Source organism: Macaca thibetana, chromosome 14, assembly GCF_024542745.1.
Source record: "Macaca thibetana thibetana isolate TM-01 chromosome 14, ASM2454274v1, whole genome shotgun sequence".
In the NCBI taxonomy this organism is placed as follows: domain Eukaryota; kingdom Metazoa; phylum Chordata; class Mammalia; order Primates; family Cercopithecidae; genus Macaca; species Macaca thibetana.
In genome coordinates, this window is record NC_065591.1 from 75,351,293 (window position 1) to 75,363,746 (window position 12,454).

Sequence of the window (12,454 nt, forward strand, 5' to 3'; positions counted from 1 at the left end):
CCAATAGCACAGTCTTTTTTGTGTGTGTGTGAGATGGAGTCTCGCTCTGTCACCCAAGTTGGAGTGCAGTGGTGCAATCATAGCTCACTGCAAACTCAAACTCTGGGGCTCAAGGGATCTTTGCCTTAACCTCCTGTGTAGTTGAGTAGTAACCATGTCTGGCTAATGTTTTTATGTTTTGTAGAGGCTAGGTCTTGCTTTGTTGGCCTAGGTTGGTCTTGAAGCCCTAGGTTCAAGCAGTCCTCCTGCCTTGGTCTCCCAAAGTGCTGGGATTACAGGAGTGAACCACCACACCGGGCCTATAGTCTTTAAACTTTAGCACTTAAGTTTTCAAGCTGCAACATTTTTCCATGCACCTAGTGTAAGTCATCCATACATTCATTCATTAATTTATTGAACACTGGCAACATGTTTGGCAACAGTGGAAAATATTTGTAAGACCTGGGAACACTTGTTTTGCTATTTACTTGCTCTGTGGCTATAGACAAGGTTCTTAAATTCTGTTTCCTACTCTGTAAATTAGACTAATCCTGCCTGAATAGATATTGTTTGAATTCATCGAGGTAACATATGTAAAACTCCTATATCAGGGAGGCTGGTATATAGAAAAACGAAAAATTGCAATAATAATATGTATCAGCACAGAAACCTATGTTTCAACTCGACTTTTATGGGATGCAGTAATGATTTAGTACAAATTTGCATTTATTTTAATATTGATCTATCTAACAACATTTACCTGGTCCTTCCTCAGTGCCAGATCTGGGACTGGTGGTTCTATTGTCAATAAATACTATGTGAGCTTGGAGCAGAAGATGTTCCATGTGGGCTGGACTGACTGGGCAATGGGTCTTGCTCTACTCCACAGTACTCTCTTTCCAGTTGGTAAAGCAGTCAGAGACTATAGGACTGCTCTGAAAATAGTCAATACAGTGTAACTTTTAGATGCCTGAAACCATGCAATCATGGCTTCAGTCATATTCAATAAATGCTCATTATGTGCCATGCATGATGTTAGGTATTTGGGGATACAGTGTGAAAAGAGAAACAAGGCACTTTTGGAATTTAGAGACAAAACAGATGTAGAAGAAATAATTACCAGTACAACATATCATTAAAAGCAGATGGGCAAGTAATCCATGAGAGTATACCGTGGAGAGAAATGGAAACTATTCTGGAGGGACCAGGTTGGGAAGGCTTCCAAGAGGAGCTGCTGTCTAATCTGAGCACAGCAGGAGCAGGAGGGTGGGCAGAGGGAGCTGCACAGGCAGAGGCTCTGCAATGGGCAATGGCAGGCAGCAAACCTGAAAGAAGATCAATGTCCGGGACAGTCCAAGATGAGACCAGAGGGAAGGAGAAGCCAGGTCATGGAGAATCCTGTAGGTCTTATGAAGGATACTTTCTTTTTTTAGAGTAATGGGAAGCCATTGGGGATTTTAAACAGATGTGAGATGATCAGATTTACATTGAAAACAGATCTTTCTGGCTTTAGGGTGGAGAATGGATCGCAGAACCATAGATTGGGCAAGACAGGATGCTGAGATCCCAGGTAGTGGTGAAAGGTAGCAATCCAAATGATGATGGTTTGGTTAGAGTAGTGGCAATAGGATGGACAGACAGAGGTCTCAGATATTTACTTTGGCCAATACCTATCTGTTTGTCAGTCTGTCTGTTTCTCTCACCAAAATCTATGGGCAATGTTTTGAAAATTTTATTACCAGAATAGATCAATTTTTTCTTCAAAAGGAAGCTTCTAGAAATATAAAAATAAAACATGTGATTGCAGACAGGGAAAACAGAATTTCTGGTTTCTGTTCCACTCCAACTGTAGAGCATCCCTCAGGTCCCTAAGAAGAATTTTGGGTCTACTTAAATCAGAGCTTGAAACTCTTCAATCTAGTACTTAGTTCCCAAACACTGTAAATGAAGAACATCTTCTCTTCTTTTATTGATACCATGACATCTCTAAACCTGTGTCCAATCTCACAACCATTTCCTATCTCACAGACATCTATTTGTTTCCCAAATGAAAGCTTGATGGCTTGGAGCATTTTTAGCAAATTTAACAAATCTCCTTGAGATTACCAGAGTAACACCAGGGTGTCCCAAAGTCTAATTACAGGAACTCTGCAGGATGGAACTGTGATTAGTTCTCACAGGAGTAACCACAGCCACTCAACAGAATTCAATAGCTATTTATGGCACGTGTTTTGAGGAGAAGACTTCTTTCTGCTCAGAGGCTGTTTGTATTAATAAGCAGAAGGTGCTTCCTTGGAAGAAGAAAAATCTTGTTCGAAGTTTGATACATTCATAGAGAACAAGAGAAAGTTCCCAGGAGGAAATCAACAGCACATTCAGCGAAACATGTGTATGGACTGAGGGCAATTTGACAGGTGGGGAAACATTTCTACTGAGAAGAAAAAAAGAATGAGAGATTTCTATTTGATATATACATATTTTCAGTTTTGTCCTTTTTCTTTCTTTCTTTCTTTCTTTCTTTCTTTCTTTCTTTCTTTCTTTCTTTCTTTCTTTCTTTCGTTCGTTCTTTTTTTTTTTTATGGGGTTTCACTCTGTCACCCAGGCTGGAGTGCAGTGGTGTGATCTTGACTCACTGCAACCTCCACCTCCTGGGTTCAAGTGATCCTCCCATCTCAGCCTCCTGTGTAGCTGGGACCACAGGTGTGCACCACAACTGCCAGCTAATTTTTGTCTTTTTTGTAGAGGCGGGGTTTTGCCATGTTGCCCAGGCTGGTCTAGAACTTTTGGACTCAAGTGATCCTCTTGTCTCAGCCTCCCACAGTGCTGGGATTACAGGCATGAGCCACTGTACCCAGCCCGATACCATTTTTTGCAGGTTAGCAAAAGCTGGGCTTTGATAAGGAAGTAATCGGGAAACCTGAAGTTGGCCAATCAGCTCTGCTAGAAGCGTATAAATTGGGCAGGAAAGCATGAGAGAAACTCAGCCACATTAATTATTGCTACAAAAGTCAGCATCCAGTGGAAGGCAAGCTGGGATGATGCAGGGAAGATGATTAGACAAGGAACCAGAGGTAAAAGGCATTCAGGCTGTCTAACTGATCGCTGGTCAGTGGTGCTTCAAACCAGCAAGATCCAGAACTCTAATTATCAGCCCATAATATAAAGCTATGACTGCCTTTTTCCATTCCACAAACTCAACATCCATGATTATAATAGTTGTCTGGGGACCACCTTGGAATTGGCCTATGTCCCTTTACTTGTTCTCTGTTTTCTCTTCTCACCTGGGCCCCAGTATTTCTTAAGTGTTTCTTAAGAACTCCAAATAGTGTGTTCAGTGCTGAAGGTAAAAGATGAACAAGATGGTATCTCTGCCTTCACACAATTTATGAGACTAATAGGCAAAAAAGTACTGTAAGCAAATTCTTTCTGTTTGGTTTGTTAAATGCAACAATAAAAGCATGTACAATCTGTAGAGAAAAACAAGGGCAGTCTACTCTGAATGACAGGGTGATGAGATGACAGGTTCCTGTTCTGCAAGACCCCAGGCTGCTTTTGATGGTACTAGGAGTTAACCACAGAGCAAAGGGAAAATGTTCTGTAATCTAAGTTTGGGGCAATACCTTTAAAGTTGAGATCTCATCTGTCTTTAGGAACTTCTCATTACCTCCAATTTTAGCAGGGATATTTGACACAAACTGCCAAGAATTATTAATCCTCTAGGCTCTACATCATGGCAATACACTTGGCCAGTGTGCTTCCTGTCTTGAATCAAAGGTTAGAAATGATAGATAAGTGAAACCTGCAAACAGGCTTATGTTGCTTGTAAGTGTTTCATCTTTGAGTTTTAGGCATAACGGCAACTGGCAGTGGAATAATTAAGTAAAATGAATACTTGATTCCCGTCAAATTTGCCAAAAAGAAAGCAGGTATTGGGTTTTGAAGAAATGCCCTACAGACTGGTAATCTGGGGTGGTGGGGAGGAGGATTTCCTGTTTTACAGATGGGTGAGCGCTCTAAGGGAACTAACTTGTGAAGTTAATCAAGGCAGACTGTTTGTCAAGGAAGAGGCTTATTGCCTAGGACAGATTTAGATCAATTCTGGCAAGAAGGAATATCCACAAGGGGCCTTTTTCAATTTGATTTCATCAGTTAGAGAAGATGGAGTTACCAACTCCAAGAAGGAGGAGAATATGGAATCTATAAAATAGGCAGAGAAATATGTATTCAAGTGAAGTAATTTGTTTGATAATCCACAGATATGTGGGTTTCTGTAATTTCTTGATAAAGTCATATAGTTCATAATTTCTGCAAATTGGCTTTAGTTGTAGTCCCTTACTTAGTCCAAAACCTCCCACTGGGATTTTATGTTTCTTTGCTGTTCTGTCTCTCTCATTCCTCTCAACTTTTGCTTTCAGAATCTAACACATTTAATACATCTTCTTACTCACTTTAAATAATTCCTTAGTGTTGTTTTGATAAAACTGTCAGAAATTTTAACAATTTTTTATTTAAAAAACTTTTATTTTATTGCCTTATGTCAATCTTTGTAGACATACAACATGAAAATACATGTTATGTATTTTTTTCAGGCAAAGATGCCCTAGTCTACCTACTATCTGTTAGTATGGCATGCAAGAGGCGTAGAAAGTGAGGAAGGAAACTAACAGTTATTGAATGCCTGCTATTGGTCAACCACTACAATAGGCACTTTATATACATTGGCACTGAATAAAAAGAGCACTGTAAATTTGTTACCATTCTACCTATTTTACAAGTTTAAAAAGGTAAGGTTCACAGACATCAAGTTCACCTAGCATGTAAATGGGAAAATTAGGAATTGAACTCAGATCTGTTTGTGTTACGTGTCTGGACTTGCCACTGTATTTCTGCCTCTGGAGGGCATCTTTTCTCCCAGAGAGGAGGATCACATCATTAGCCCTCAGAGGTTGACTGACTAATTAAAGCTTCTACTTTCATGTTAACTTCCATTTGCCCAGCATACATGAATTAACTACCTACTCCCCATAAAAAACAGTGCTAGATACCGTGTGTGCGTGTGTGTGTGTGTGTGTGTATGTTTGTGTGTATGAGCAAAATCTGGCCCCCTCCATCAACGAGATGCTTGTCTAGCATGGCAGATAGTCATGTGCACAAATACAGGGCAAGACATACTGTAAAAGATGCATAAGGGAATGATGAACAACATGCTGCTGAATAAATTGAAGAAGTAATATTAATTCCAATCATGGGGAACAAGACAAGGCTTCATGGAATAGGTAGTATTTGTTGCAAGCCTAGAAATGAATACAAGTTGGCCAAAGAAAGATGAAAATAAAAGCATTGGAGGTTGAGTAAACAGAATGAACAAAGGCATCAACTTACAAAAGAATGCACTTGGTTTAGGAAATTATGTATTGTCCAGAATCTCTGGAGTGTAGTGGGTTTGCTTGGGTGTGTAGCGGAGAAATCTGCCTGGAAAAGTAGATGGAGGCCTGATCAGGGCTTTCAAATTTGTCATTCTGCATGTGAAGGGAGCATTACTCACATAATCTCACTGTTCCTGTTGTGTGTATCAACTGCCTTGAGGTACATAGTAGCTTTGTATTCCTTTAGGCATGAGATTCAATGAAAGCACTTTGTTTTGGATGTGGTGTTAGTGGAGAAATCAAGCAGGTGGTTGGAAATGAGAATTTACACTTAGGATCAGGTTGGGGCTAGAGACAGATTTACGTTATTGGTCCATAGTTGATCATGGAAGCCATGTTTGGCCATTTATCTTTCTCTCTCAAATTAATAGAATTCCAAGTTTTAACCAGGTACTTTGCCATGTAGCTAAAAGACTATATTTCTTTGCATCTAGCTATATCCATGATACTATAACCTGACACATGAAATGTAAGCAGTAGGGGTATATGGTACTTCTAGAAAGTCTTCTTCAAAAGAAGAGGTCATATTTATCTTCCATGCCATTTGCTTTTCGCAAAGGAAATGATGTCTGGCACTTCAGCAGCCAAACTGAACACTAAAGACAAAGACCACACCCTAAGAATGGCAGATAAGAGTACTGGAAGGAACCTGGAGGTCCTTGGTAAATCTGTAGAGCTGCCATACTCACCCTGAAGAGCCTACCCTGATGCTTCTTATATATGAGAAAGAAAGTAACTTCTTGTGTAAATCATGGCTATTTTGGTATTTTTGGGCTTTTTATGTGTAGTCAAACTTAATCATTACTGACATATGGTGAAATTAGAAGAAATGTTCAAGAGAGTATAATGAAAGAGAGGGGAAGGATGGGGGCTGAACTGTGCTTTTTTTTGTTTTTTTTTTTCCTTTTTGAGACGGAGTCTCACCGTTGCCCAGGCTGGAGAGCAGTGGCAGGATCTTGGCTCACTGCAACCTCTGCCTTCTGGGTTCAAGTAATTCTCCTGCCTCAGTCTCTGGAATAGCTGGGATTACAGGTATGCACCACCATACCTGTAATACAGGCTAATTTTTGTATTTTTAGTAGAGATGGGGTTTCACCATGTTGGCCAGGCTGGTCTTGAACTCCCAACCTCAGGTGATCCGCCCACCTCAGCCTTCTAAAGTGCTGGGATTATAGGTGTGAGCCACCGCAGCCAGCTTGAACTTTGAAGAGTGCCTACATTTGGAGGAAAAGTACAAGAACATGGAGAGTTGAGAGTCAAAGCTAGACTAAAGGTGGATGTTGATGTGAGTTTGTGTTGGAGGAGTAGGTTGGGGATGGTGGCAGAAATTCTATTCAGTCTAAAATGTCTGTTTCTCAAAATAAGAAACAAAGTGCTGATTATGGAACCACTAAAAACTGGAGTGATTCAGGCTACTCCCAAGACAGAGGATTAGGTTATATATGTCTAATTTCTGCACCTTAACTTTACAATCTGTTAATTCATTCTATCGCTTATGTAGAATGATGAGGGATTGTCTTCCACAGGGAAGGGAAAGTCAAGAGTGGGAAAAAGTATTTCCCACCAATAAAACAGGGTCTTTGATTATAACTATACTTAAGAATAAGCTCTTTTTTTTTTTTTTGCCCTGTGTATTAGTCCATTCTCACATTGCTATAAGGAAATACCTGAGACTGGGTAATTTATTAAGACAAGAGAATTAATTGGCTCACAGCTCCACAGACGATAGAGAAAGCATGATGCTGGCATCTGCTCAGCTTCTAGGGAAACCTCAGGAAACTTACAACCACGGCAGAAAGAGAGTGGGAAGCAGGTTCATCTTACAAGGCCAGAGCAGGAGCAAGGGGTCAGGGGAGGTGCCACTCACTTTTAAATAACCAGATCTTGTGATAACTCTGTGAGAACAGCACCAAGAGCATTGTGCTAAACCATTCACGAGAAACCGTCCCCATGATGCAATCACCTCCTACCGGGCCCCACCTCCAACACTGGGGGTTACAATTCAACATGAGATTTGGGTGGGGACACAGAGCCAAACCATATCATCCTGCATCTGACACCATACATGAATACCCCTTCTTTGTTCTAGCAGAGGCTATGTGAAGGACAAAACCCACCCATCCATGACTCAGAGGGGTTAGTGGTAAGTTATTTATTGCCTGCTCCCTCTCTCTTGCGCTCCACCTGTGCATGCTGCATCCCATGGACCTTCAGATCCTGGCACTGGCAGTCATTTGTAAGGAGACTGCAAGGAAAGAGTCTCTGAAAGTTCTGCAAGTAAAGAGTAATTTTGGTTTTCCTTAAAGGTCATAGACTCTATTATTTGTACTGTAGCTTACTGGAAAGAGTTTTCCAGAGGCTCCAGTCTGTTTGTTAATTATTATTTTTAAGAATCACACACAATGCTGAGAGTTGTTGACAAAGCACCTTTGCCTGTGTTATTTAGTCTTTGTGGTAGTCCTTTGGAACAAGCAATGTTATTCTCTTTGATTTACACTGAGACCTAAAGAAGATGATGAAGAGAAGGTAGATTACAAATATAATAATATAAATAGCTAATAGCTATCATTTACTGAATTACTAATAAGTACCAGGTAGGACAGTAGGAACATAATATTTTTCTAACATACACAATAATCCTGCAAGGTTGGACTTAGTATTTCTATTTTTTTTTTTTTTTTTTTTTGAGATGGAGTCTTGCTCTGTTGCCAGGCTAGAGTGCAGTGGCGCAATCTCAGCTTACTGCAAGCTTTGCCTCCCAGATTCAAGCAATTCTCCTGCTTCAGCCTCCCAAGTAGCTAGAATTACAGGTGCCCGCCACCAGGCCCAGCTAATTTTTGTACTTTGAGTAGAGATGGGGTTTCACCATGTTGGCCAGGATGGTCTCAATCTCTTGACCTCGTGATCTGCCTACCTCAGCCTCCCAAAGTGCTGGGATTACAGGAATGAGCCCCCGTGTCTGGCCTTAGTATTCCTGTTCTGTAGATAATAAAACTGTGATTCTAAGAGTTAAAGTGTCACTTTAACTCTTAGAATCATCACAAGCTTTACATTAATTGAACATGACACTAAGGGAGCATCTGTGGTGCACTGAGACTCACCCCTTGCAGCATTTTGATTCACATAAATGTCATAATTGACCTTGTGATGCCCCAGGGGGGTACCATTTACCCCTGACCATCTTGGGAAGTTGTTAGATGGTGATGATCCTAGTACAGCTACTCAGTTCATTGAGACTCTGGAAAGAAGTCTGACATAGAAATACAAGGCTATAATCGGTAATCATTATTAAGGCTTTTATTTGAATAACGAGAAGAATATTTAAAGAACAGGGAAAATGGTTGGATTTTACTGGTTTATTTTTATTATTGTGCCAATAGAATTTATATTGTTTCTAAGCAAATAGGTACATATCAGTACAATCTGTGTTTTCAGTATATTGAAAAAATACATAGCTAAGGAAAATATAACTTGGTGAGGTTGAAGCAGATTTTTTCTATAAAATTTTGTTGTTCTTTCACATTACTTTTTATTCTAATTAGAAATCAAGGTTAAACTAATATGGAACAAATCTGGATGGCAAACTCCACTTCTTTACATTTCTGGAACACCTTACCAATCTGCATCTGGTCTTAAGATTTCCTTAGTAGGTTGTTCTCTGCACATGGGGAGCTGGCAGTAATGTTTCTGTTTCTGTTTCCCTAATTCTTTACTACTGGCTTTAACTTTGAAACTTCTAAAAAATTGTTCTTTGATCATCCCCTTACTAAAGGAGTGAAGGGTCTTGCAAATAAAATCCACAGGACTTTGGGATGCTTCTGACATGGTTTCTTAATCAAGAAAAGTCATTGGAAGTGTTAACATAGCTACAGGTAAGGGTGTTGGAAGTTCATGCTTCACCTTACCTGCTCTCTACATTCTAAAAGTTGCAGAAGTAAATTCTAAAACACAACTTTCTGTAAAACTTAATGATGGGACTGAGGAGTACAATCATGTTAAAAACTATTTTTATATAGCAACTACTAGGTGCTGAGTCCTCTGCTAAGTTCTTCACAGGCATTATCTTGAGTTCTCAAGGGAGAACTCAAGAATCCTACAAGGGAGTAGGGTTAAAAAAATCTGTCTTTTATAGATGAGGAAATTAAAGCCTAGAGAGGCATTAGCCAAGATCCATCTGCTTAAAAATGAGAGCTTATCTTACAGAGTCATTGTGAGGACTCAATGAGATTGTATTTATTTACCAAATGTTTGGCATGGTATAGGATTGCTGTTTAAATAATATTCATCTTATTTCAATGTCTCTTTCACATTAGTCTCAAGCACTTCACTGTCTTCGTAGCATTTGGGTTGTTGAAATCTGTCTGAGAGAAAACTGACAGTGATATTATCCATTGTTTTGATTTATTTTTTTATCAAATAGCAGATAATTAGACTGTTGGCCAGAATTTTTCAATTGCTCATCATGGGCCTGTTCCAATATATTATTGGAAATCAGTAATATGATCCTAATTTTTCATGTTTTTTTTTTTGGTTTTCTATGATAAAATCATTGGTGGATATGTTTATGTTGGATATAATAAATTTGAAATGTATGAATGTCCTCTTGTGACAAGGTAAGGCATTAGTTAGGGGTTCTTTTTAAACTTCCACCCAATTACTTATTTTAGAAAAATGTTAAATACATTAGATAAAAATTGAAAATATTCACAAGTGTCCCGAGATACCACAGAAAGGAGCACGATACAGTGCACTGGAATGGGGGGTCAGGAGCCCTAGATCTCGGTCTTGCCTCTGTCCCTGACTAGCTGGTGGCCTTGCCTAAGACACACATCCCTTCATTGCTTCACAAGGTTGCTACCTGTAAATTGGACATTTCACTCCAGGATCTAAGTTTCATTTTCTGTTCAACTGTTCATAATAACCCAAAATTCCTTAGGGGAAATTCTGCTGCTTTGGTACGTAACATATGGGGATGCAAAGTGAAAATTTCTGGTACCTATGCTTCTGGGTTTTACTGAGGGATCTCACCCTCCATCCATTGATAATATTCTTTTAAGAAAGTTATATGAGTGAATGATTGTTTGCATTTATTATTAGTGGGTTATCTACTTGTTTAGAGAAGATTGATGATCTTAAAACAAGGATTAAATAAAATTGTTCCATCTCTCATAATGTCTTATCATGCCTCCTCATTCATCATCATCATGATCATTATGCTGGTGGAGACAGAAAGTTAATCAGCCACAAACACACACAAGAAGAATTTCCTTTTTTTCCTACACTGATTGGATCAAAGAAGGGGACTTGCAAATATCTTTTAGTCATAGTTTACAAAGAACTTCATTCCAAGTTGCCATTGCACTTCATGTGTGACCTAATTCAAACAATTTACATAACTGTATTATAATTGTGCAGTTCTTTATCTGTTTCCCTCACTGGACTGTGATCTCCTTGAGGGCAGGCACCTATCTTAATGACTGTCACGCTGCCATTCACTAGCATAGTTCCTGGTACAATCCCTCATGATAAGATAATTATATTTCTATAATTTGACTTTAAGACTACAAATCCAAAGGCCACCTCAGTACTCTGTTACTGAGTACTGAGGTTATGATATGACGATTGTGCTGAAGAATCAGTTCAGACTGCAATCTGAAACTCCCAGAAGGGTGAATATCTGCATCCTTAACTCACACCTCAAACTGTTCACTCAGCAAACAAAGCAAAAACAATATATCTTCTCTTCTTCCCACTTCACTACCTTTAGAGTTAATGTAAAACACTTTAATTTGCACCAGAACACTGGAGAAAGAGAAAAAGGCAGTCAGGATAATATAACAGTATCTTTATGAAGTCCTTGTGCAGTTTTAAAATGTCAGTAACTTCAACTGAGAATATGATAGAGGCAACCTACAAATCATATTTGAAAGCAAACTGAATTTTCTCAGAACTACCAGAAATTTCTATTCAGTGCAGAGTATACAGTGAAATTTTTCCCAGAGTATGTTTTATCAAATAATTATTTAACTGTTGGATTAATTAGTGTTGAATTGGTTTGTTTTCTACAGGGCCATCAGAGATATTAATGCACTGTCAATCTACAAGAAGGGTATATGATATGCAATTGTTTCACAAACACTGTAACAAATGATTTTGAAGAAGACGTCTTAGGATACTCTGAGTTTCTCCAACTTGGACATTTCACAGGTAGGAGAATTATTGAATAGTTCTGCAACGTAAAGACACATATTCAAGAATATTTCAATTACTGTACTTAGTGCAAAGCCAGGACTGAATTTAGGTAGTCTGGTTCCCAGTCCAGAAGAGTATACCTGTTTTCTGTATGCCATAATGCAGGCCCTTACTTGCCAATGAGAGAGTTTCTGCACTAGCAACATCATCCCTTCTGTTTCATGAAGTCCTGCTGGTTGGATTAATAAATAACGGCATTTTCAGGGCAGTGGGTTGCAACCACTAGGATATTTAAGATATTGATTTCTAGTACAAAATGACTTTCCTAGAAATATAATTTCCCAGAGGAAGGATACACAAGAAATGTGTGGCTTAAAATTCACCTTTTAGTCATTGTATAAAAGTTGAAAGATAACTGCTCAGTTATTACACAGGAGCATCTGGTGAAAAACCACAGGCCCAGTGATGACAGATACTGGATACAAAGGAATGAGATCCATTTTCCTAATAGGTCAGTAGCCTTTTGTTCTATCTGTGGGTGCCTGTCCTGAAGACTGCGCTCCCACTGAATTCCCGAATTCAGCTCCTGAATTCCCTCCTTTCTGCCCATCCATTCCCAATCACATTTTCACGTTGGACCCACTAAGTCTTTTCTGGCAATTTCATTCCTTCTCCCCTGCCCTCTGCATTCCTTTGTGATCTCATTTGGCTTAAATGTCATGTGATGGAACTGGAAGAGCCAAGCAGGCTAGACTTAAATTCTGGCTCTGTCTACACTCGACCACCTAGAAAACCTCATAGGGTTCCCGTAAAGATTTAAATACACCTACCACACAATTATATATAGTATTTAACAT

General features: G+C 39.2%; 2 protein-coding genes and 1 long non-coding RNA gene across 31 annotated transcripts in view; 1 reads left to right on the forward strand and 2 right to left on the reverse strand.

The window, feature by feature from the left end:
- CCDC90B (coiled-coil domain containing 90B) overlaps nucleotides 1-12,454 on the reverse strand; it is a 695,243-nt gene that overhangs the window by 297,431 nt on the left and 385,358 nt on the right. The window lies entirely within an intron of this gene.
- DLG2 (discs large MAGUK scaffold protein 2) overlaps nucleotides 1-12,454 on the reverse strand; it is a 2,230,265-nt gene that overhangs the window by 101,563 nt on the left and 2,116,248 nt on the right. The window lies entirely within an intron of this gene.
- LOC126934940 (uncharacterized) overlaps nucleotides 8,601-12,454 on the forward strand; it is a 46,396-nt gene continuing 42,542 nt past the window's right edge. For both annotated transcript variants that reach the window (XR_007719151.1, XR_007719152.1), the window contains exons 1-2: nucleotides 8,601-8,683; nucleotides 11,474-11,612. This is a non-coding gene — a long non-coding RNA (uncharacterized LOC126934940). The remainder of the gene's footprint in view (nucleotides 8,684-11,473; nucleotides 11,613-12,454) is intronic.